Source organism: Xyrauchen texanus, chromosome 1 (genome assembly GCF_025860055.1).
Source record: "Xyrauchen texanus isolate HMW12.3.18 chromosome 1, RBS_HiC_50CHRs, whole genome shotgun sequence".
Taxonomy (NCBI): domain Eukaryota; kingdom Metazoa; phylum Chordata; class Actinopteri; order Cypriniformes; family Catostomidae; genus Xyrauchen; species Xyrauchen texanus.
In genome coordinates this window covers 27,138,160-27,165,775 of record NC_068276.1, presented here as the reverse complement: position 1 = coordinate 27,165,775, position 27,616 = coordinate 27,138,160, and the positions used below count along the sequence as shown (strand labels likewise).

The 27,616-nt window shown below is 39.8% G+C and overlaps 1 pseudogene; it reads right to left on the bottom strand.

The window, feature by feature from the left end:
• Positions 1-774: 774 nt before the first annotated feature.
• On the bottom strand, positions 775-27,616 carry LOC127644088 (semaphorin-4B-like; annotated as a pseudogene).

The following is a 27,616-nucleotide window of genomic DNA, read 5'->3' as shown; positions in this document are numbered from 1 at the left end:
AAAACCTCACCACCTTTTTTTTTTTTTTACTTAATCTTAATCGAAACAACTGTAATTTATTATTTCTTCTCGCACAATTTATGTTGCTTCATCAATATTCAATAAAAAAAACTGTATTCATGTCATACAGTCACAAGCTTGACACACTGGACTTCATTAAAAGGGCACTTTAAAATTCATCCACTCAAAAAGCTTTTGGAGAAATGCTGGGAACATCCCCATGCAAGATGCTTTGGATGCACACAACTTCTTTGTGTGCATCCTACTTTTGTAACGCCTGTTACACCTCCTTGGCCGTTCCCAATGCAAATAGTTGATCTCCAGTTGCTTGGTAAAATAATGAAAAGGAATAATATATTTCAAAGGACATAGTTGTGAAACAGCATTTGGACCAGGAATATTTCAACAGTATTCAAATATATACAGATGGTTTTAAAACCCTAACTCTGAACACGACTGCAGCAGTTTATATTCCTAATTTTAAATATATTATTGTAAAAATATTATCAGATCATATTTCAGTATTTACAACTGAAATGATAGCAATTTTAAGTGGGTGGAAGAAATCCATCCTATGGATGTAGTGGTGTGTTCTGATACATATCCAGCTTTAACAAAAAAAGCGGGAAATCAATGCCAGGCAAGACATCTCATATGAAATTCTACAGAACCTGTACAGAATACACCAATCAGGTGTAAGCATTTCATTTGTAAGGGCTGGTAGAGCTGTCAGAAATGATATCACCACACAATATTTCAGTAAAAATAAAAAACATTTTATAAAAGCAACTTGGCATTGCAAAGAAGTCTAAAGATGTTCCTTTTTTTGCTTTTCACACTACGAAGAGAGAAGAAAATCAGATTAGGTCTTACATACATTCTCATACTCTTATAGCTAAATATCTAGTTTATCTGTTTAGTGTTTGAAGCTCTTTTATAATAATAGAGGTTCCTCTTATATATCTGTGTCTGAGTCTGTAAAGTATTAACAAAGCTCATAAAATAAAATAACTGACTTATTCAAATGCAGGTCTGCGTAAACTTTGGGTATAGCTGTCCATGTCCTTGTTATGCTGGTGAAGGGTTTCATGCAGTATTTGAAATAGTAAGGTATTTCTGTTGAGCATGTTAGTATCAGATTGGTTCAAGACAGTCATGAGAATTAGGATACATAAAGAGCAATATGCTGCTGGTTTTGAGCCAAAAAGGTCAATTGTCCACAACTGTCCATATGATATCACAGTACCTCTTTTCAGAACGACAATGTAAGCTTATGCAAAACTTTATTTTGCATTTGAAACTATGGAGACTGCACTCATTCAGGTCTATTCAATAACCATTCACCTCTCCAATAATATACAAACCTTGACTACAATACTATCCCAGGATATACCACATCTACAGCTTGCAAATACTGATAAGAAAAAATAAAGTGCATGAATGTACAATGTAAAATACAACAGTAAAACAGTGTCAATATAGCATAATAAAATCACAATCGAATTTACTTTTGCCATTCAATACACAATTGTGAGTTGAAAAGAGAGTGGAATGTAAAACAATTAAACCACATAGAACATTTCACAGTTAGACATATTTTTCCTTAAGTGGGTGTGTTTGTGTGAGAGAGGGCATGCATACTTAAATTTTACATTCTTTTTTGTTTTGTTTTTTTCTTCAAAATCAACTTGCTCCGTATCACATAAAGGATTAGTTCAACCAAAAATAAAAATTCTCTCATAATTTACTCACCATCATGCTTCCAGATGTGTATGTCTTTCTTTCTTCTGCTGAACACAAAGATTTTTAGAAGAATATTTCAGCTCTGTAGGTCCATACAATGCAAGTGAATGGTGACCAACATTTTAAGGCTCCAAAAACACATAAAGGCAGCGTAAAAGTAATCCATAAGACTCCAGTGGTTACATCCATGTCGTCAGAAGAGATATGATGAATGTGGGTGAGAAAAAGATCAATATTTAAGTCCTTTTTTTATTGTAGATTTATACTTTCACATTTTTCTTGTGTTTTTGGCGATTCACATTCTTTGTGCACCTACTGGACAGAAGGGACCATTTATAATAAAAAAGTACTTGAATATTGAATAATATCTGTTTCTCCCCCACACCTATCATATTGCTTCTGATGACATGGATTAAACCACTGGAGACTTATGGAATACTTTAATGCTGCTTTTTGAAGTTTGGTACCCACTTACTTGCAGTGTGAGTTTGTGTTCTGCTGAAGAAAGTCATACACATCTGGGATGGCATGAGGGTGAGTCCTTTAACTCTGCTTTTCACTTCTAGAATCAGAGCTCTTCACCTGTGACTCTCTCATAACTGTTGTCCATTGCACAATTTATCTACCATATTTATTGTTCTTTTCTCACTCTTTACAGGTCCCCCAGTAATTGTGATTATATTGTATTATATTATTATACAGTATCATTGTCTTTCATGTTTTGTTTTTTTAAACTGTGCACCTGACTGTTTGAGTCTCTATCCACTGCACTATGCTGTACTGAGTACTACCAGTAACCTGTGAGTGTATATTTGTGTGTGGCAATACAGAATCTTTACTCTTTCTCGTGCTTTAAATAAAAAAATAAAATACAAATGCACATTCAAAGGTATCAAGAAAACCTTGTCGTTCCTTAATGCTCATACAGGTTTGGTACATTTGCTCTAAAACCCAAATATTTATTCTTTGAATTACCCCACATCTAATGTTTCCATACGCATCATACCACCAATTAACTAATATGAAGAATACGCTAATTCCACCAAATTGCAAAGAAATCGCTTCTGATTTGAGGCAGAAAAAAAGCGCACACACAAAAATGCAATGAATGTTCAGGAGGAAGTAACCAAGTTTTGTGATACTAACAAGCTCTCTGCTTTGAAGTGGTTTGTGATCAATCCAGGTATATCTGCAGAAAATGGGCTATGGGTTTTAATTTCCCATTTAATGAAAAGATTCAAACATGAACACAAAAGCACTTCACCTTTGCATGAAAATAAACAGATATACTGTATGGCACAACCTTTTTGATTTGATGCAAGATTGTGCAGCATCATTACTATTGGGTGGCAGTGATAATAGCACCTGTACCAGCCATGCAAGGCTTGGCATCCTCATCTTCTCCACTCTTCCTCATACTTTCCTCTCAGATGACATCTCTAATGTTTCATGATTATCTACCTCGTATGAATATAATAGACTTTTTGGTAAATTAAAGAGTAACCTCAAGGAGCCAAGGAGATGATTGAGGGGTAGAAGTAGATTTGAGGGCATTGTCACAAATAACAAAAATTTGTCAATACACACACAGCCCAACTCTCTACATCTCTTCTAGTGGCACTTTATCTCTATCCCATTGATTTGCTCGTGCTCAGGACAATCAGTCCTCAATAAAAGCTGCCCAATGACTGTACCACATGAACATTGTCACATTGTATTTGTGAGTGTTTTTCAGCTATGAGTGGAAATGTGTGTACTTTAAACCACAGAGTCTCTGATCTCAGAGCCCAGCCGGACCCGTGGGCGAGGGCAAATGTCACCGACCTCCACATGGCTCTCTTGGAACCCATTCTGCTGTGTTTGGGTGAGTGGCTGTGCTTCGTTTGAGTTTTGCTGTGTTCTGTTAGTCTCCGATGGAGGGATTTCCTCCAAGGTCTGGTAACTTTTGTTTTCTGATGGGGAGGTTGGAAGTACATCACTATTGAGGGGCAAACTCTCCCCAGGCTTGACTGTACTCTTCTGGGCTCCTTCAGTCTGTCCCCCCCCCCTCAGCACCTCCTTCATCCACCCCTGTGTCGGTATACCAAAGACAGTCCAAACGAAAGCACACACATGGCTAACAACACGCACACTACTGCCAGCTCTGTGCCATATGTCTTCACACGTTGTTGAGCAGAGCGTGCCGATTCACTGGACTGGACGTCTGACAATATGTCCTGGAATATAAAAGGTGCATCTATCCGACCAGTATTGGATGTAGACTCAAATAAAGGCTCTGCCTTCAAGCAATAATTGGCCAAGAGTTGCCAGAAGCCATGCTCCACTGACCAACACGAGAAGACCTCCTCACTGCCTGCTCGGCCACTGACCACCAATCCACCATCTGGGCTGCGGAACAGGAAGTGACCTACATCTGGCTTGTATGACCATTTTCTGTGGGCATGGTTGGAGCGAAGCTTGCATGATAGCAGACGAAGAGTGTTAGCAGGGACGATGATGTGCTCGCAATCAGATGCTTGGGAACTTGGGAAGGAGCGCAGTAACACTAGTAAGAAAGAGGAAGAGATATGTATCAATATGTACGTTTATGCCGTGTATTAAGATGTATTAAGATTACTCCGCTCACAAGCGGTGATGAAGGACAAGGCATCGCCATTAACACCTGGCATTAAAACATGCATCTCAAATGAATCACTTGTGTTCAGACTTCGAAGGGGAGGATCTCAGAATTCATGACGACATTCTGTACATCAATCACTACATTCATGAATTATTGCATGATTATAAAGCACAAAAAATTAAAAATAAGAGAATTTAGTTTGATTTAGTGAAAATAATCAGCACACATTTCGAGCAGAAATCTCTATTAGTTTTTACTGGAGTACCTGTATAAACTGAGCTTTAGATGTGCATACTTCCCATCTGTCACCACATGTTGATTTTATGCATTCTGAAAAAGTTCTGTGAAGTTTTTGTTCATGAATTTGCATAAGATTTTTCACATTTTCAGATGGGTCAGTTATTTCCTTTAATAATCACAATGTGCTTGTAAAGTACGTACTGTAAGTGTTATGAGGATGTGTAGACTTGCAAGTTTACCTGTGCTCTCAAAGTCAGCTCTGAACTTGGTGCTATTACATTTTTTTGAAATGTCTGCTTCCTCAATGTCCTGCTGCCAATTGCTAAAACACATTTAAGATGGCAAAGGAAGGTACTGAATAAAATGGAAAAAAGTTGGATTCAACAGGAGAAAGGGAAAGAAAGAAGTAAAGACCTACTTTTGTGGTGGGGTGCGTGTGATGTCAGTGCAATGTGTGCCTGTCCAGGCACAGTATGGGTCTTTGGCTAAAATGCACTCCCCGCAGTTGTTATGGAAACTGCAGTTTGCTACTGGCAGCTGCACAATACCAGAGTGTGATGACACAAATAATAAGCCCTGTTTGTTCAGAGAGAGGATGACAAAGAGAAAAAGAATGTAAAAGGGCAAGAGAGTAGGGATGTAAAAAAAAAACTTTTTGGATTTTCTGAACAACTAGTTATTATGCTGGTTTAGGGTCATGTCCACTAGAGATTTTCTTTTTTTAGCCGATAAGCTTTTTAAAGCTTGTTTTTAATTTGATCTTCTAGATGTTCTGGAATCTGTTTAAAAACAGTAATTATTTAGCAATTTCATTTGGTGACGCTAGTGGCACAGAAATTAAACACTTCAGCACAAAGATCATTCACACACTACGCGTTCTTGCGTTTTTTCAACTAGCTGTTTTTTCCACAGACTTTTTTATTTGTACGTTTATTATTTAGAAACATGTTTAAATTCTACATAACACACACACCTTTGTTGAGGCCAGCTCAATGTTTTGCACAGGTTGTGGCTCTGAAAACACACTTATCTCCTCAATAATGTACATCCTTCCAGCCACATTCACAGCCTTTTGCAAACGTCCATCATCTGGCAATAATAGAGCAAAACACTCAAAATTAAGAGACAAAAAAGCAAACAAAATATCAAACAAAAAAGCCTGCTTAAAATCTCAGATTACAGTAGACAATACCAATCATACATTAACATACCTGTGCCAATGAACATGACATCGTAAACTCTGTGGAGGCCTTGTACGCGGTGCACAACGATTTGTGTGAACTGTACAGAGTGTGTGAACAGCACAGGCTGGCTTTTGATTGGACTGTCCATCAGGAAGTGGTCTTTCACAAAGTTTAGTACCTTATCTGGCATATCCAGTGATGACTCTATTCCCAGCTGCCTTGAAGCATTAGTAATACACTGTAGAAAGAAAAAAATACACATTGTGTTTCCAAAGAGCTTTACAGATACTGAAAGAGACTTTAATTATACAGAATTGCTAAAAATGTGTATGTGTATGTCTTCATACCATTCCAGGTCGTGGTTCCGGTACAGATTGAGTGTGTGTGTACCACTGCTGTGTCTCTCGGCTGACTTCTTTGTAACGACCACTAAACGCTTGCGCAACCTGATCCATGCTGAACAGGCACACTGCCGAACTGCCTGCCAAACCTTTGCTCCTAACACACACACACACACACACGCACACACAATGTGATCATTGTTTATTTCAGCCATAGCAACAATTAGAAGTAGTTTGCATTTGTAGTTGCAAAGGTTAGTAGGCTGCATTGTGTATAACACACACAGCATTTGCAGTTTTTTACTTACCACTGAGAAGTGAAGACTGCATAGAGGAGTGTGTCTTTCTTGTGTTTGGCTGAAAGCACAAATACATCCTGGATGATATTGAAAGGAAAGCCATCGTCCGGTAGAGAACACAAGAGTTGTGCTTTCAGAAATGTGGTCCACTTCTTCTGCAAGACTCTCTCCCCACCCTGATCCTCCTGAGGCCATACACACAAACCCACACTGCAGATCAGAAACAGCCTCTCAAACTAATATTTTTCACCTTACTGTGCTTATTTATAGATATAAAAATGACTACATGCCACTAGGGGGCCTCAGAATTCCAGCCTTGATATGCAAGCATCCATCTCCCAAAAAAAAAGAACTGTGGCATATTCACCATGTTCATGTACTATGGTTTTTACACGGTACTACAAGGTATTTCAAAGAATAGCATGAAGAATGGCATACCATCTCTAAAAACATGCTATTACTATGGCACATCTTAAAAAAAAAAAAAAAAAAAGAGAGAGAGATAAAGAAAGAAAACATGGTATTATCATGGTAAAATGTACTAAAACCATGGTAATACCATAGTAGTGTTTGGTACAGTTTTGTTGGTGTCAATGAGGTAGTGATAATCACAGGGAGGGGAAGTAATACATACACAAGCATTAACAAAGTAGAGTTCACATTTTCCTGTGATTTACCTTTTAAAGGCAACATGAAACCAGGGTGACCAGATATCCCAGTTTACAAGGTGTGCCATTGTCCCAACAATTCATTGAAAATTGTAAATATCTCCAGTTTCTACTGTTAGGCACAATGACTAAAAATGAAGTATAAATAATGTCTCTGTTTTTTTGTGGTTCTCAATAAGTGGACACTGCAAAAAAAAAAAAAAACATTTTTGTCCAATAGTGAGCTGATTTGCCAAAACTTTCATTCTAAAATGTCTTTTAGCAAATAACTTTGCAAAGAATATGGTTGCCACAAGAATAACTTCACTTGTTCTCTACTGCTACCTGTTGTCCTCTCAGAACAAGCTAGCTAAATTAGAGAAATGCACCTCCCACAAAGATTGGTGTTTGGGAGAAGAATGATGTCACGACAAGTAAAATTAGACTCAACTAGTGGGCTTGACTAGTTGACTATTAAAACTCAGTAGTCAAGCAAGCCCTACCCTCCTCCCACTATGTTTACCAGTTTGAAAAAAAACTAAAAAAAAACAATACAGTATAAATCAGCACCGACAAGCCATTTTACTTCCATAATGAATCATATTTTCATGTGAAACAGGACACTCTACAGCTAACAAAATATGACTTTTTCCATTGGGAATTGGTTGAATCAAGAAAAGTGTTTTTCTATACTACAATAGGGACATTAATGGAACAGAAAGGTTGTTTCAAAGGTGGAGCAAGTTATTCAATTTTGCTGAAAGATTTTGAAGATAAATCTAATTGGAATAACATGCACAATAAGACCAGGAACATGTAAAAGTAGTCATTAGACGATAGCAAAATATTGTGTGGGTGTGTTTGCGTTAGTATGTGTGCTTTCTCTAGTTCATGCCAACTTTATCAATGCAGTGTGAACTATTTAAATACTCTATCTTACCTTGCACACACGTGCAATCCTGGACACTATGGTGCTATCAAAGAAGTCAAACTCCTTCCCCATCTCACTGAAGAAAAAGTAAACCTGATCATCACCCTTGTCGCTGTCTGGACCTGTAATATGAGCTGAGCCTGCAAATGCTGGATCTGAGAGATCAAAACACACACACAAATTTATTAACGCTTTCATAAAACATCCTCAAAAATGTTAAACTGTTTCTTTAACATCAGTATCAGTAATTTTTGTTTTTAACATGCCTGAGAAAATAGGGTTTCATAATCACTGATGCTGGCATTTATTTGTAGATATTTATGGTATCTCTTATGAGGTCCCTTGTGAGGAAATGTGTGTGTGTGTGTGTGTGTGTGTGTGTGTGTGTGTGTGTGTGTGTGTGTGTGTGTGTGTATTTACCCTGGAGCCAGTTGAGAGAGTTTTCTGTTTTGAGGGGAGTGCCATGTCCAACACTCCTAGATATGGTGGGTTCATTTCCCTGGAAGTTACTGACAGTAGCAGTGTACAGCTCCCCGTCTGGAACACAAAAACACACACAAACCCTCATAAACATGATGTCAGTGTGTTCAATGACTATTAAATAAGCAATTCAAACTTGTTATAGGTATGTTTTTTGCATGAGTATACTCACCCACTATAATAGCAGCAGATCTGTAATCTGGATTAAAAGGGCAGCGTCCACGACCATCCTCTATAATTTGCTCACCGTGCTCATCTCTTTCCAGCGAAAAACTTGAAATGTTCTACAAAAATACAGGAGACCCACAAACCTTGATCATTAAGGAGTAATAACATTAGACACAAACAAATACACAATAAAGAAATAAAAATATCTCTCACAATGTAAGCGCAGGTGGGGCTGAAGGCATTTGTTCCACACACATACAGGTGCGTGTTGTTCAGAGGAAGCAAAATCTTGATGTAGTTGAAACAGTCAGTCTGAAACACACAAAAGGCAGTGATGAAAGGGTGAAGTATAAATTAGGGCTACTTCCCAAAACAAATTTAGATAATCATTTAATCTGTCAATCATTCATTCGATTAATCAGATATTCCACTTCTTGCCCAGTGCATCATCGATTAATCTGTCAATTATTTATTCGATTAATCAGATATTCCACTTCTTGTCCAGTGCATCATCGATTAATCTGTCAATTATTCATTCGATTAATCAGATATTCCACTTCTTGCCCAGTGCATCATCAATTAATCTGTCAATTATTCGTTCGATTAATCAGATATTCCACTTCTTGCCCAGTGCATCATCAATTAATCTGTCAATTATTCGTTCGATTAATCAGATATTCCACTTCTTGCCCAGTGCATCATCAATTAATCTGTCAATTATTTATTTGGTTAATCAGATATTCCATAACTTGCCCAATGCATCATTAAACAATGTGCAAATGGAGTCTGGATGATGTATGCAATACCTCGTGTATAAAAATGGCTTAAAATGGTTTTAAGGTTTCATCTTTATAAATTAAATTAAACAACCTTCATTTGATGTTTAACAATGAAAATAGTTTTGATCCAAATGCTAGCGCTCCCTTTCCGTTGCACTCCATTTGGTTGGCATACTAGTATATTCTCTATAAAGTATTTGAAGTTTAATAAGGACAGAGACATTTAATTGCTTACTTGATGTAAGGGCCATGGATATGTTTCAATATCTATGGTTGTTACACTATGTTTTGAAAAACTGAAATGCTCACCTACTAAAACCAGTCATGTAAATCAAAAAATGTTTTTCACAAACTGAGGCTCTATGCAATCAAAGACTTTGATAATTTGTTGTTGATTATGATATCTTTGTTCGCTGATCCAATATACTGTATTGCTTCATGGTTATATAAATAATCACTGCAACACAAACACACCTGAGGATCTTTTCCCTTGAAGCTGCACTCTTTCCTCTTCCGTTCTGGAGTGCTCCATGTGAGCTGCACGGGACACAAAAAATGAAGAGTAACATCAAACTGAACTCCTACACACTAGTGTTTCTACAAACATTCCAAGATGCACTTACAGTTCTCTGTAGATACACTGTGCTTATGTTGTCCAGGCTGAGAGAGAATATGTTCTCCCTGGCTCCCACATAGAGCTTGTGTTCATTTGGGCTCAGCAGAATGGTTGAATAGTTATACACACCATCCACCGAGAAAACTCTCACTGATCGCCCTTCTGCATCTGAAACACAGCCAAAAATATTACTATGTACATGCAACCTAAAGGAATAGCTCACCCAAAAACAATTATCTCATAATTTCCTCACCATCCCAGATGTGTATGACTTTCTTTTGCTGAACACAAACAAAGATTTTTATGAGTATATCTCAGCACTGTCGGCTCATTCAATGCAAGTGAATGGCGACCAAAACTTTGAAGCTCCAAAAAGACAGCATAAAAGTAATCCATAAAATGCCAGAGATTAAATACATGTCTTCTAAAGAAATATGATAGGTGTGGGTGAGAAACAGATAAATATTTAAGCCCTTTTTTTTTTTTTTTTTAATAAATCTTTTGTGGTAAGCAGAAGTCATACACATCTGGGGTGGCATGAGGGTGAATAAATTCTAAGAGAATATTTGTTTTTGGGTGAACTATCCGTTTAAAACCGCTTCATAAAACAAAAGCTCCATTTCATCCATGAAAGCTTAATGCTGTGCAATGCACACACATAAACGTTCATATTCAACCTTATGGCTCTTGAGTCAGAGTAAAAAGTCTTACAGTACATTCAAAATGCTTCTTGCATTCCTCACATGTCAGCTGAGCTATGTCTTGGAATGCATCTCCAAAAACATTATAACTACACAAACCTAGCATGTAAACAAACCCTTTCAAATGATGTTGGTTTGCATGTCCAGAAGGTTTTCTGGCAAGGCACACAGGCTGGTAATGTCAGTGTTTACTGATGTAAAATGTTTTACTAGCATTCCTCCCACCCCAAAGTACAACCATTGAATTTAAATTTTCTCCAAGTAATTACTGACTTTGATTATAATTCAAAGATTAGTGAATGCAACATTAGAACAGCCTGGAACAGTCTTTTGGGAATAAGAAACATTAGTCCTAAAAGTGAGCTAAGTTTTTGCAGACGAGTGAGTTGAAGTAGTCTGACTGTGGAATGGATGAAGCTCTGCTGGCCCAGATTCACTCAGTGCTCATTACTGAATCAAACAGCATGTCCCCAGACAGAGCAATGAGGATGGATCACACACACACACACACACTTATGGAGTTTTGTGTTCCTTGCCACAGTAGCCTTCAGCTTGCTCACTGGGGTTATTAATAAAATTATTATTTAATTACTTATTTTTAAACACAATTAACAATCTTATTATATCTAATTACACAATGATGATTCATCGACATTATAGACATTACAGTTTTATCTTCTGTTAATGTCTGATCTTCTGTAAAGCTGCTTTGAAACGATGTGTGTTGTGAAAGGCGTTATACAAATAAAATTGACTTGACACACATAGGAAAGACTCTCAGAATTTAACTCTTTACAAGACTTTTTTTTATACTACAGATTGTAAGAATGCAAACTTTAATAATAATAAATAAAGATTTTTTTTAAAGTCTGTATCACTTTGGTTGAAACTAACAACATGAACAAAAAGTATTTTTTCCCCTTTTTCACCCAATTTGGAATGCCCATTCCCAATGCGCTTTTAAGTCCTCGTGGTCGCTGTGACAGGGCGGAGGGCGGGGCCGGGTCGTGATTATACACACCCGGTTCCTTATCAGGCTAATTAAGCCTCCGAGAGGGATAAAGACCGACTGCGGAAGGTGGTGCGACGAGAGAGATTGTTTACGGTGTGTGTTTGTGTCTTTTGATTTAGTTCTTTATTAAACTATTATTTATATTGTCAAGCTGGTTCTCGCCTCCTCCTTTCCATTAATCCCTTTACAGTCACGTAGTGACTCGACTCAATCCGAGTGGCGGAGGACGAATCCTAGCTGCCTCTGCGTCTGAGACCGTCAACCCGCACATCTTATCACGTGGCTTGTTGAGCGCGTTGCCACAGAGCTTCACGCCATCCACCGCAGCATCCACACTCAACTCACCAGGCGCCCCACTGAGAACGAACCACATTATTGCATCCACGATGAGGTTACCCCATGTGACTCTACCCTCCCTAGAAACTGTGCCAATTTTGTTGCTTAAGAGACCTGGCTGAAGTCACTCAGCATGCCCTGGGATTTGAACTAGCGAACTCCAAGGGTGGTAGCCAGCGTCATTAACACTGAACAACCCAGGCCGCAGGTACCATGATTTTTAAAGCTACACTATGTAACTTTTAGCCCTCTAGTGGTTAAAAAATAAAACTGTATGTGTCTTGCAGGAGAACATTGTTTTGGTAATGATGCAAGTTGTGCTTCGGCTCTGCTCCTCTGCACGAATGATTGTGGTTCGAGGCACAACTGTACACATGAATACAGAACATCTTATCAGAGAGAATGGAAAAATAAATAATGAAAGAAAGGAAAAGACGTATATCCGAAAACATGTCATCTGAGCAGGTAAGTGCCATATTTTATGCTGTTTTTAACACTTATTGGAAACACTGATATTTTGAAATAAATTATGTTACAAAAGTTATGCAACGTTCATTAACATTAGACATAATGATTACTAGTCTGATAAGGTCAAACGTTGTAAACTTTTTATAACCGCAGGATGTTCTGGCCAAATACACCACGGTAGTAATTAATTTATAGATTGTCATTGTTATCGACCAGTGCTCAACATCATTTCAAGACTCACATGTCCATGGCATGTCTAGGACTAAAGGATTTATTTATATAAATGATTGCCGTTATAAAGAAAATTACATGCACGTGTGCTAGCAAGTGAAAAGTTCTGCACCGATTACAGTATAATTATTGTATTTCACTACATACACACAGACGTGTGTGGGTTTGTGTGTGTGTGATTACACAACTCTACATAAACCAGATCAATAAAATATCTTACCTGTTGAGCTTTTAAATCCTTTCAGATATCAGAGTTGTCACCACCACTGAAAATTCAAGCCGGTGCTGGTTTTATTACAGACTCTGTCGATTTCCCTTTTTTCCTATAGAATCTGCTCTGTTCGGACTTTCTTTGCTTTTACAATCCATGGAGGTTTGCCGTTTTGAATGATCCATGGTCAATTGTTGTCATTCATTGTGACAACATATTTTCAGCTTCAGCTACTCCCACACCATACACGCGCTACAGTAGCCGGAGCTTATTTTATCTGCGTATGGTTATGACGTCAATACGCATGGGCAAATGATGTATACGTATATGCAATTTCCCACAAAATCCGTCCCAACAGCTCTAAAATATCAATCATTATTAAAGGTTTATCAAAGTGTATTTGGGTAAAGACATGGTTTGGAAGATTTTTATTGCACTCTCTCATTAATAACATTTTAGTTTTTAACAAAAAAAAAGTTAAATCATGTAGCTTTAAATATATGTATTAATTTATTGTAGTACTATGATATTCTTTGAAATACCTTGGAATACCATATAAATACTGTGGTACAGAAACATGGTACTCATTCAGTACCATGTTTTATATCAAAGTACTGGGATATTATCACCTGATACCATCACAGGTGGGTTTCAAGAGGTTTCCACTACCTTCCAATGGTCAGAAAGATTATCAGAAGTGTGAATATGCGGTACTGACTTTCTGTTGTATATCTTATTTATTTACTCAATAAGTCATCATACTACTACTTAAGCTAAAGTTAAAATAACCCCTTAGACAAGCAGCAATGTGATCCTGAGCAAAGAACTAAACCCTAGGTAGCTATTGGTGGGAATGTCACTCTCATAAGTGAAATATAAATCACTTTAGAAAGCAACTACTGATCTATGAATACTAAATTCAGGCACTTACTATATGGGAAACTGATGCGTGCTGTGATATCATCTTCATTCGCCACAGTGGCTTGTAAAACTCCAGCCAAAACAATCCAGAAGGTAAAAAACAGGAGCCAGACAGGGTTTGTGGTTTCCATGGGTTCTTGTTTCCAATGGACTTTACATTTGGTTGCCATGGTTACTGAATTGTAATTTAAAAAAATTGTATTCCAGGTATCTTTGTTATTCAGGATGTGAGGTTGACACCCCGTTGATGATGTTTATTAGTTCTTTCACTGTTACCGGATCTGTGCCATATTTCAGTTATGTCCTCAAAGAGGTCAAAGGTGATCAGATATCAGACCCTCTAGTGCAAACACACTTATTGTAAAGGACACATTCCTCCTGTTAGGGACCATCCCATTAGACTGTCTGAAATCTGCAGAGGGAGAAACAGAAGCAAATTTAGTCACATGATTAGACAGTATGGCAATGAATACTAAGATTATATTTAATTAGCTAAAACCATGATGTAACACAGTTGAAGGATGGGCAAGGAGGAGGTGAGAACCGGCTTGTCAACATAAATTATATTTTAATGAGAAACTTAAACTCAAAAACACATAAACAAACACACATGACGGACATGTCCGTAATTCTCTCTCTCTCGAACCATCGTCACCGGCCGCCTTTATCCCTCGCGCGCCTCATCAGGCTGATTGGGGACCGGGCGCGCGATATTCCGACCGGCCCCGCCCCCCTCCGCTCCACACATGAGTAATATCCCAAAACAACAGCTAACAAAAACATCTGAATGGCTAATAAACATATGACAGAAAATATGTTCCCCAAATCAAAAGTGAGTGATCTCTACATCCACAGCACATGCATCAATGTTCAAAGGAAGAGGCTGAATCTAATGTCCTCAACTGCATGGCATTATCTAACAGTATTTGAAAATGCACCAGCTCCTCCCTTTTGGCCTGATCAGCCTTTAAGGGTGGTATGTCCTGAAAACAGGAAGACGGTGTATTCTCTGTGGCCTCAAACACAACACACGTATTATAACAACAATTATAATACTGTTTACATCATGCTGTGTTCATTTCTTTTTTTAAGAAATTGATATCCTTGGTCCATTCTTGAGAACAGATTAATTATCTTAAAGAAATAGTTCACTCAAAAATGTAAATTCTCTCATCACTTATTCACCCTCATGCCATCCCAAATACGTATGACCTTCTTCTGCTGAACACAGACAAAGATTTTTAGAAAAATATCTTGGCTATGTAAAATGCAATTGAATGGTGACCAGAACTTTAAAGCTCCAAAAAGCATATAAAGGCAGCATAAATGTAATCCATAAGACTCCAGTGGTTAAATCCATGCCTTTTAAAGAGATATAAAAGATATGGGTGAGAAACAATTTTGATGTCCTTTTTTACTACAAATCTCCATATTCTTCTTATATGGTTTTTGATGATTTGCATTCTTTGTGCATATCGCCATCTACTGGGCAGGGAGGAGAATTTATAGTAACAAAGGAGTCTTATTGTTTACTTTTATGCCGCTTTTATGTGCTCTTTGGAGCTTTAAAGTTTTCGACCCTGTTGACTTGAATTGCATGGACCTACAGAGCTGAGATATTCTTCTAAAAATCCTTGTTCGTATTCAGCAGAAGAAAGGAAGTCATACACATCTGGGATAGCATGAGGGTGAGTAAATGATGAGAAAATTGTTCCTTTAAGTACATCCAATCATTAAACAGCCCAAGAAGTTAAACATGTAAATACAGATATACATGTGAAATCATGCATAGAGGTTTCAAGTCAAATACTAACTGTGAGTACAGACGTCAGTTACAGGTTCAAAACAATAAAATGTGAGTGCAGATATCAGTTACAAGTTCATCCTGTACGCACACACAGTCACTTACGTAATGCGCAGTGCATCTTCCCTGTGTGGCACAGATACAAATGTGTATATACAGAATTCAAACTCAGAATCTGAAGACAGGCTCTTCTAAATTATTAAAACTGAGGTAAAAATAAAACATGCTGCTCTCTCTAACAAATGGACTACAGCTCATTCAAATATAGCATAACATACACTTAAATAACTATACGGCTCTATCAACAACAACAAAAAACAAAACCTTACATGGAGACATGTCCCATGTACTATATATACCTGTGCTAATGAACGGAATACAAGATTAATGTTGAAATGACATAATTTAGTGAATGATATCAAAAGAAGTGATAATAAGGGAACATAAATAATGTGAACTCTAAACCTGTGTTTGTACTTAAAGACTCAATATATACAATTTAAATGCATCAATCTTTAAATCTCTAAAATTGCTATCCAGTGAGGTTGATACAAAGGTCAAACACATTTCTGTAATCTTGTACTTCAAAAAGATCACTGATATATGCAATAAACTTTATGATCCGTCCAGCATCTTTATGCTAGCCGTAACTGGAAGTAGGCAGTACATCGTTGACATGATTAATTTGAGGTTTTCCCTTGCATGGTGAGTCCCTAGGGCAAAAACTTTCAATAAAGGCAACTCTATACCCGAAAAGGTTATCTACAAGTACAAAAAACAGATAGAGTCTCAAGCAGAGGCAACAACCTGGTGCTCATGTTCTCAGCAGAGGATCTTTTCTCTCCCTGTCCCACCGGCTTGAGGTGTGACATGCTGAGTCTTCCTCTGCTCTGACCAAATGGAAAGCAGAACAAAAACACAAACTATCTTCTTTACTAAATTACATGAGCATCAAACGCTCCTTTGAGAGGACAAACATGGTATTCATTATCTAGTTTTTATTGTATTTGATCCAAATGGCTGATCATGATCTAAAGGAGCAGAACTTCAGTAAACAATATGTCTGCTTTGATGTTTTCTTTTCAGCCATCCCACAAACAGTTCGCAACTTCTGCATTTTCATGTTTTTCAGAAACACTCAAACTCCAGTCTGAGATTACAAACATTAGAAAGTATCCCCCAATAAAGTTTTTTTTAATCAGTAATTAAAGTAGCCTTATGAAGACACTTTTTATTAATTAATTTAAAATCAGTGTTAATCATTATCAAACCTTCGTCTTAAGTAGGAAGATTATGTAAATGTCACATGGCATGAAGCAAAAACAAACGCTCAAAGTCCAAACGGTGTAATCGAGGATGGTGCCACTAGTTTTAGATATCAGTCATCATTAAAATCATTATTGTTAATAATTGAATGTTCATTAATGCGATACTACTTTTTAAAGTTTCTTTGACTTTAAAAACAAAAGAAACCTTCCACGTTATATTTGTCCCTTTATTGCCGAACTTTGCAGTGCACACACACACACACACACACACACACACACACACACACACACACACACACACACACACACACACACACACACACGGACGCGCGCGCAATTGACTACCCAACATCACCTTGTTATTTGAGCACATTTGCACCCACCCACCCCCAACTCAACTCCCTCTCTGCTACCACAAACACGCACACAGCCTGGATCCTACAGTACACCTCAATAGCAACAAAGCGCTAAAATTTATCTAAACGTAAATTAACTATAGGGCGATATTATAGAGTGATCTTTTGCAACAGGTGATTATATGCATACAGCATTCAATAGTCCTATCTTCTATGAACTAAATCCTCGACAGTACCTCTGTAGTAGACCACTGCCCCCTTCAACTTATTGTTAATTCGTGCAACTTACCACTAAAACGCTTAGAGCCATTAAATCCCTCTCCAATTTGAATTCCAGTCGAGGCGATTCTGAAATTATCCATGAGAATTGTATTCCAGCATGTTTTCTCGCAGTCCCGGGTAAACAGTATAAATGTAGCCGCTGGACTCTTCGCTTGGATGGATCTACCGCTGAGAGTCGATTCTCCTCCTCCTCAACACAATTCAGCAGAGCCACACCTCTAACACGCTCACACATTAAACCAAATGTGCTCCTTCATGTGCTCGAACAGAGAAATAACACGTCAATTACAATACACTACTAATAAGTTTAAATGGTCAATTCATGCTCAGTGTTTGTTGTTTTCTGTTAGCTCCTGCAAACGCATGTTATGACTTATGAATTTAGTCTCTGAGATGTCAATGACGAGATGAAGGTGTGCTATAAAAATTTAACAACTGAACTTGCTCACTTGTTGACAGCTTGCAAAGCATGTTCCAACAGCAATTTATTTCATTTATTATATTAGTAAGCTAACATAATTACAAGAAGTGAAAAATGGCACACACACACACACACACAAACACAACTCTCATAAATCTCAGGGCCAGAAAGCCTTCTCTGCTGGCCTAACACGTCAAATAAATAAATAAATATTTTTCATCCTTTCATTCTGAATCTCCCTTTTGACTGTGTATTTTTAATCACTTTCCACTCTTAATTAATCTACAAACAAATACAGAAAAACGAAAAGTTTATCCAGACAGTATTTATTCTTAGATGCTTACAAGCAAAGTGTGACAACTGTTTCACAAATCACATGCCCGAAGCAGCACATGAGTCTGTGATCCACCCTGTCAGGCCTTCAGAATTTCCACAGAATCCCTCAACAGTGCAAATTAATGTGCAACTAATGTCAGATTCATCAGCTAATCAGATTGATTGATTTGTTCTTGGTGAGTGTGTTCTTTAGGATATGACCGGTCGAGGCCTTCTAGCTGACCTTGAGTGGCGCAATCACACATTAAGTGATGAACGTAATTCAAGAGAAAGTGTAAGATCAAGCTGTCTGACGAGATGGCTGTCATCACTGCTGGTATTGCCGTTGAGAAAGTGATCCTGTAGACTGGTTTGGTCGGGGTGATGGAGGAGTCAGGAGACAATGAGGCAGGTTCAAGGTTAGCATTTTAATTTTCACACTTCTTTTCACACACGACGGTAACCGTTGTTACAATTATTTGTATCTTCCGTACAGGGCACAGGTTGCCACTCTGGCTGTCGTGCTTGATGGACACACTCTCTCTCTCTCTCTCGACATTTAGCGTCCCTTAAATGTCTCTCTCCGTATCACTATAACAAGACACAGGTGTTAGAGGTAATTACAAACCAGGTGACAAGCCTTACCGCTCTCTCTCTCTCTCCCGCAGACCGACACATGACCACGCCCCCCATGCCACATGCCCCCACCGTTGACTCAGGCCGGGGCAACATCCGGCCTGCCCACTCCCCCATTTCTGGAGAGAAAGTCAGCCACAACCATCTGCGCCCCCGGCCTGTGGACCACCTTGAACTTAAAGGGCTGGAGAGCCAGATACCAACGGGTGATCCGCGCGTTAGTATTCTTCATGCGGTGGAGCCACTGCAGAGGGGCGTGATCGGAACAGAGTGTGAAGGCCCACCCCAGCAGGTAGTAGCGGAGCATCAGAACCGCCCACTTAATCGCAAGACACTCCTTTTCGATGGTGCTATATTTCGTCTCCCTGAAGGAGAGCTTACGACTAATAAACAGTACTGGCCATTCCTCCCCTTTGACCACCTGCGAGAGCACTGCGCCCAGCCCCCTGTCAGATGCATCAGTCTGCAAAATAAAGGGGAGAGAGAAATCAGGTGCATGTAAAAGCGGCCCCCCACACAGTGCATATTTTACCTTAAGGAAGGCCTGTTGGCACGACTCTGTCCACTGGACCGGATCGGGAGCCCCCTTTTTAGTAAGGTCAGTCAGCGGGCTGGTGACATCAGAATAACTAGGCACAAACCTTCGGTAGTAGCCAGCCAGCCCCAAAAACTGCCTTACCCCCTTTTTGGTCTTGGGTGCCGGGCAGGCTGCGATCGCTGCGGTTTTGTCAACGGCATTGGATATGCATCAAATTTGGACACCGCCTTCACTTTCCGATAGTCAACACAGAAGTGGACCGAGCCATCGCTCTTCGGTACCAGGACTACCGGGCTGGCCCAATCACTGTGCGACTCTTGTATTACACCCATTTCGAGCATTGCCTCTAATTCCTCCCTAACGACCTTTTTCTTGTGCTCCGGGAGGCGATAGGGCCGGCTACGAACCACCATGCCCGGGGTGGTCTCGATATGGTGTTCTATGAGGTTAGTGCAACCGGGCAAGAGAGAAAATACGTCTGCGAAGTCCGCTTGCAGCCTCGCAACATCTGTCAGCTGCGTTAGCGAGAGGTGGTCTCCGCAAGGGACCGGGGTAAATCGCGATATCTCCGGTCCGAGCTCCGCCTTCTCCGGAACCGCCGTCGCCAAGGCTACAGGTACCGCCTCCCTCCATGGTTTGAGGAGGTTGAGGTGGTACGTTTGACGTGACCCTCTCCTATCCGTTCGCTTAACCTCATAATCGAGATCTCGAACTCGTCGCGTGACCTCAAAGGGTCCTTGCCACTTGGCAAGTAATTTGGAGCTCGAGGTGGGCAGTAACACAAGTACTTTATCTCCCTGTGAAAATTCCCTTAGCCGAGTGCCCCTGTCATACAGTCGGCGTTGGCGTTCTTGCGCTTGGAGCAAATTCTCCTGTGTTACCCGTACCAAAGTGTGGAGTTTTGCTCGAAGGTCAAGAACGTATTGAATTTGGTTTTTGCTATCCGAAGGTCCTTCCTCCCAAGCTTCCCGTATGACGTCAAGCACGCCCCGTGGCCGGCGCCCATACAGTAGTTCAAACGGAGAAAAGCCGGTGGAGGCTTGTGGGACCTCTCGTACTGCAAACAGCAGGGGTTCGAGCCACTTATCCCAGTTTTTAGCATCTTCGTGTACGAACTTACGAATCATGTTTTTCAAGGTCTTATTAAATCGTTCCACCAGTCCATCGGTCTGCGGTTGGTAGACGCTGGTACGAATCGACTTAATGCCTAATAATTCATATGGTTCGCGAAGTGTACGTGACATGAACGTTGTGCCTTGATCTGTGAGGATTTCCTTTGGAATCCCCACTCGGGAGATAATTTTGAAGAGTGCCTCCGCAACACTGCGTGCTGAGATGTTGCGTAGAGGCACTGCTTCCGGATATCGCGTTGCATAGTCCACCAGAACTAACACAAAGCGATGCCCGCGTGCAGTCTTTTCTAATGGCCCAACGAGATCCATTCCAATTCTGTCGAAGGGGATCTCGATCAACGGCAGCGGGCGTAAAGGCGCTTTTGGGGTGGCCGGTGGGTTCACCATCTGACATTCCTGGCACGCCGCACACCACTTGCGAACGTCCCCGTGAATGCCCGGCCAAAAGAAACGGGCCATTATACGTTTCAAAGACTTTTCGTGACCTAAGTGGCCGGCCATTGGATTATAGTGAGCCGCCTGGAAGAGTGTTTCCCGACGGCTCTTCGGTACTAACAGCTGTGTTGTAACCTCTTTGGTTTGAGTGTCCTGCGTCACTCGATACAACCGCTCTTTGATAACAGCAAAGTACAGGTATGTGAGCGCAACACCGGGCTGGAGCTGTTGACCATCAATTACCTTCACTTGGTCGAAGGCGTGCCTAAGGGACTCGTCACGCGACTGATCCAGAGGGACATCCCCCTCAGGGAAGCACAGGGGGTGGAGAGAGAGAGAGAGAGAGAGAGAGAGAGAGGGGATACTGCCTCGCCGTCTCCTGGGAACGCCGCCATATAGTCCTCTGCCAGCTGGACGGCTCCATCCAACGACGCCGGGCAGTGACACATGACCCACTCCGACATGCCTCGGGGAAGCTGCGAGACGAACTGCTCCAGAACCACCATGTCGACCACTTCCACGACGTCGCGGGTTCCCCCCACCAGCAGCCATTTCCGGCAGGCGTCACGGAGCTGTTGCGCAAACGCGAACGGGCGGCCGTCCTTCCCAAAGCTTAATGAGCGGAATAACTGACGACTCTGCTCCGGGGTGCGACCGACCCGTTGCTGGATGGCTTTCTTCAAGTGGCTATAGTCCAGGAGGCTGGCGGCGGGAAGTTGTTGTGCCGCCAGCAGCGCCTCCCTGGAAAGTAGGGGCAATAGGCGGGCCGCCCACTGCTCGGGAGGCCACCTCCATACCTCCGCCGTTTTCTTGAACAGGTCGCAGAAGGCCTCCGGATCATCGCTTGGCCCCATTTTCGCGAGGGCAAGCGGTGGGGTGGGAACCGAGGAGGACGCAGCACCAGCCCCCTCTCCGGCGATCAGGCTCCGCAGCGCTTGCCGGTCCTCGGCTTGTGCCTGGAAAAGGCTTGGAAGCGTTGTTCTTGCTCCCGGCGAACCTCCAAGAGGGCATGGTGTTGTGTCTGCTGGATGCTGGTGAGGGCGTTGATGACTTCGGCCAGCGGCGAAGGCTCCATAGCGGCGCTCTCTTCCAAACCCGGGTTCTCGGCACCACTGTAGACTGGTTTGGTCGGGGTGATGGAGGAGTCAGGAGACAATGAGGCAGGTTCAAGGTTAGCACTTTTAATTTTCACACTTCTTTTCACACACGACGGTAACCGTCGTTACAATTATTTGTATCTTCCGTACAGGGCACAGGTTGCCACTCTGGCTGTCGTGCTTGACGGACACACGCTCTCTCTCTCTCAACATTTGGCGTCCCTTAAATGTCTCTCTCCGTATCACTATAACAAGACACAGGTGTTAGAGGTAATTACAAACCAGGTGACAAGCCTTACCGCTCTCTCTCTCCCGCGAGACCGACACATGACCACGCCCCCATGCCACAGATCCTTATGGATTTAAAAACACGAGATGTTCTGCATGACCGTGTGATTGCTTAATTTATTAAACAGGAGAGGAGGACTGATTTTCACTTCAATTATATTGGTAAGTGCTTTTTTCATTGTTATAGCAACATCAGGAGTTTTCTAAATTAGGCTGCTGGAGCAATCAGTGTCGGATCAAGATTTGATGTTACAAATTCCTACTTGGAAAAGTGCAATGAAATGCATCTTAAAGTCAGAATTTCAACTTGTAGGCTCGTGCAGAAATTCTCAACTCATATTTCACCGAGATGCAGGTGCACGATGTCACACAAACATGTCGACATGCATGGAGATATTCAAAGTAAATGATAAACATTCACTTTATTAGGTAATATCGATACATTTGTTTGATCCACATGATATTAAAGCTTGTTTAACAAATGCCTGCAGCAGAAACAGGTATAAAACATTATAATCTCTTTTGATAATAGTACTCCTGAAGCACCAGTGCAAGCGCTGCAGCATTGTTTATCAGTTGGGTTACTAGGAGACATCTCTAATGAGAGTCAAACCCCTGCTAAGCTAACGGGAGCGTTGCAGTTCTGAATATCGGGGAATGGAATGCACTTATTGATGGAGATACCAAGTTGGAATATCCCACATCCAACTTGAATGGAACGCAGCAGAACCGTGTACCCTGATGAAACAAAATGTAGTGCAAGCAACATTTAAATATTATTAGATATATTTTTCCAGGTATTATAGACCTCCTTGGTAGATTCATATGAAAAATTATGATTTTTGAATCTGTTTGGGAGACGTTCATTTCAACAGTCAAATTAGACTTGCTTTAGCATTAAGTGTCGTTTCAAGTTCTGGCTTTCGTGTGTGGATGTGTTTTTAAAATGTCAATTGGTATTACTAGTTAGCTGCGACATAATGTATGATACCCAAAGGCATAGGATGTCTTCTTCATTGTGAAACTGTGTTTTCTTAATGGCATGGATCACACCGAAGGCCTAGACTTTAAATGTACGGCCCGCCACTGCACATAATATATACCAGTAGTTTTCAGTTACCTGTGCCATTGTAAAACTTTACTATTCACAGTCAGTCATGATTAATTTAATCATGTATTTCATCATCCAGCATGTAAGTATCCTTTTTCACCATAACTTTTCCTCCCTGCCCATTAGGAAGCGATATGCACAATGAATGCAAATTGAATAAACAAAATAAGAAGAATGTGAACATGGTTTATAGTAAAAAAAAAAATACCTGTTTCTCACCCACACCATCACATCACTTCTGAAGCCATGGATTTAACCATGCAAGTCATATGGACATTTCTGAGCTTTGAAATGTTGGATCTCATTCACTTGCATTGTATGGATGTACAGAGCTGAGATATTCTTCTAAAAATCTTTGTCTGTGTTCAGCAGAAGAAAGAAAGTCATACACATCTGGAATGGCATGCAGGTGGGTAAATTATGAGAAATGTTTCTCCATGTAGAATAAAACAGCTTTTATAAGGTTACTAATATGACTGGAGTCTTCATCTCATGTGAGTGCTCATGATTTTATATATATATATATATATATATATATATATATATATATATATATATATATATATATATATATATATTACAAAATTACAATTCATCTCTTTTGGATAATTTTTTTTAATGAGGGAAAACATTACTTAGGGCATTTGAATCATGCAGCCAGTTTTGATGTATGTATTTTCATCTGGAAGAGGTATTTTTTGACTGTTTGCTCATCTGCGACACATCCATAAGTAATTTCCTTTCAAAAGTTGAAAAGATATTCAGCAGATGTTTATGATTTAGAATAAATGTAAATCTGCTCTTTTTAAGATTTTTATCAGATGTACCGCTCTTAAACAGACACCTCAAAGATGCGCGTGTGCTATTTGGGTGGTTTCAGTAGTGTACAGTAGTCTATACTACTGAAACCAGACACCATAAGTTGATTGGGTGAAAGTGTTGGTTCAGTCAGTTTAAATGGGACTCCCAAAGGTAGATATTAGTTTAAATAAAGGAGAGCAATTCACTGTGTACTGCTGTGAGGAAATTACAGGGGATTATAGGTTTGTTCAGCGACAAGCACCAGAGCTGTGTTCAGGCATCCATGAAATCTCTAGTAAAGTTACGGAAGACTGACATCAAATGGAGTCTAATAGTTCTAATGAGAATTTGTGCTCTAGTCAAGAGCGATTTTGATTTAATACTTGCTTAATGTCCTAATCTTACTGAAGAATATGTCAAAAGAATATTTAGAGTTTTAGGTGGTCTTTTCCATCATTTTTTACTTGTAAGAACATTGTTTTGAATCATTCACTCGTCTTTTATTGTGCACCCAGATAAAGATTGAAAGTTCAAATGTTGCTTTGTTCAGTTTCTTCAATCAAAGATCCCTCAGACCTCACTAAACTACACCCTGTTTGTGCAGAAATAACAGAACCCAAGGCATAAAGAAATTGTGTAAATATAAAACACTGTTCCATCTATAGAGAGAGAGAGAGAGAGAGAGAGAGAGAGAGAGTGGTTCTTGTATATTTCTGCATCATGTCGTATACTCTTCATGTTTATACAGAAGAAAACTTAGCGTCTGTCCCTACCATCTCCTAGTTTGTCTCCTAGGTAACAAGAACAGTTTAGTCCACTCCACACATGAGAAATTAGAGGGCCCTGACTACTTTACAGTAGACTATACAAGATTTATCTAAAATTGCAGTGTATAATTTCAGGTTTACTTTCTAAGAGGGGTTGGCTGGTCTGATCCACTACTTTTATTGTGTTTCTTATGATTTTCTTATATGCTTACTTAGTTCCCGAAATTGTGTCTTGCTTTAATTAAAGTTGCTGTATTATCAAGTTTTCTTCTGTAATTGATTGTAATTGGAGTATATACACTATTCCTGATTTTGTTAAATAAATAAATTGAGCACACTTGTAATGCTTTGTTCTATGGTTATGTTTTGAATTATTTGTGTTTATTTCGCTGAGTTTTAATTAAAGAACCCTGCACATAGATCCTCCTTCTCTCCCCTTGTTCCAGCAGATGTTACAAGACTAAACATAAGTTGTAACTTATTCCCTCCATTACTTAAGTGTTTTGAGTTAGGTGCATGATTTTCATAATTTCTCTCATTCTACTAGAATTTCTTTTTTTTTAATTTTTGGAACTTAATATACAAGTAGTCAACTCTCAACTTAAAGGTGCACTCAGTGATTTTTTTTTTTGTTAATGTCATCTTGGACTTGGACACTGACACCTAGAGGTGTGGATGCAGTATCATTCAAAGGCAATAGTTTTCAGTTACAGTCTGAATCCATGAATGAAACTGTCCAAAAACTGAGATTAAACAAGTAATATTTGGCTGGTCATGTGATCCTAACATGGCAACCTCCAAGAGAGGACCCTCTCCATTTACATTAAAACATCTTTTATAAGGTTAATTATATGACTGGAATCTTAATATCATCTGAGTGATCATGATTTTATACATATTTTCAAAATTATAATTCATTTATTTTATATTAGGGGGGAAATAATCCTGAATATACTTTTGAGTGACTTGTTTGTTCAAAGCTAAATGAACTTTTTTAGAGTTTCCATAGCTTTTAGCATTTGTGGAGGAATCTAAACAGAACAGCCTCCACAAATACACCTGGAATATGGAGTGGTGGTGGCGTAGTGGGCTAAAGCACATAACTGTTAATCAGAAGGTCGCTGGTTCGATCCCCACAGCCACCACTATTGTGTCCTTGAGCAAGACACTTAACTCCAGGTTGCTCCGGGGGGATTGTCCCTGTAATAAGTGCACTGTAAGTTACTTTGGATAAAAGCGTCTGCCAAATATGTAAATGTAAATGTAATGTAACGGAATATACCACTGCTTCATGTTTGAAGCGCAACATTGACCGGCCAACAACCATGCACACTTTGATGCAGTTATGGACTGTGGACTGTCCATTCTGACATGTGATTTCAATATCATTATGTCCATTATCCGACACAGATAATAAGCAATGGAATAAGTGCTTGTAACAGCCCTCCCTCACAAACAGCGTGTTTGGAGCATGACTAGCCCAACTGCAGCCGGGAAATGCTTGCACTGGTCAGGTGATGGACTGCGGTGCGTTTTGTGGAATGATTTCAATCTGACCATGGTGTTTAGTCCGATCTCATGTCTGTTCCACGAGTGCTGTTAAAGTCTCGCATCAGCAGAACAGCTGATACATCCATGCGTTTGAATTCTCTGCTGTGGCTGTAATGCCGAATCATGCATGAGGCAGTGCTGTAATAGGATGGAAGCGGTCCTTCTCATGAACTATATGGAGAAATGCTCAGAATCTGGTGACATAAATGCGTGCTGTCCTACCAATCATAACTCGAAATGTACACATTTACCACATTTTTGTGTCATTGCTTCAGGAAGAACAAAATGGCTCAATACAATGAAATAAATAAATAACCACTTTCCTTAAATATAATGAGTGCTATCATTGTTTTCAGTGCTGTGCAACCTATACATATCTGTTCACATCTCAAAAAATGAGTTTTGGGGTTTCATGACCCTTTAAAGTTAAGTGAACTTAAGTCAACTAAGAAATGTGTGTGCACCTACATAAACTTCATGCTGCAATAAGGAGTATTCTGTTGTTTTACATCAATTTCTCAAACATTTGTTTCTCTGGCTGAAATACAAATACATAGCTGGATAAATGAGTTTACCAAAACCATCAAATGTGGTTTGTTGTGTAAAACATTGATAGATAGACTCAACCAGATGAAAGCTTAAACAGATGAGACAGCAAATGCATTCAGCATACACAGAGCACCCAAATAGTCTAAACATGCAACTCTTGCACTCCATTAGGGTATCAGAGAAAGTTATTCAAATTCTGAATACAAACCTGCTTTGCAGCTGGTCAGTATCCCAGTGCATGGCGTGAAAAATCTGATGAGTTGTGGCAAGCGAGAGTGATATCTTGAGTAAACAGGGCTTGCATTCCCAGCCTTTGCGACATGACTGGTGGATCAA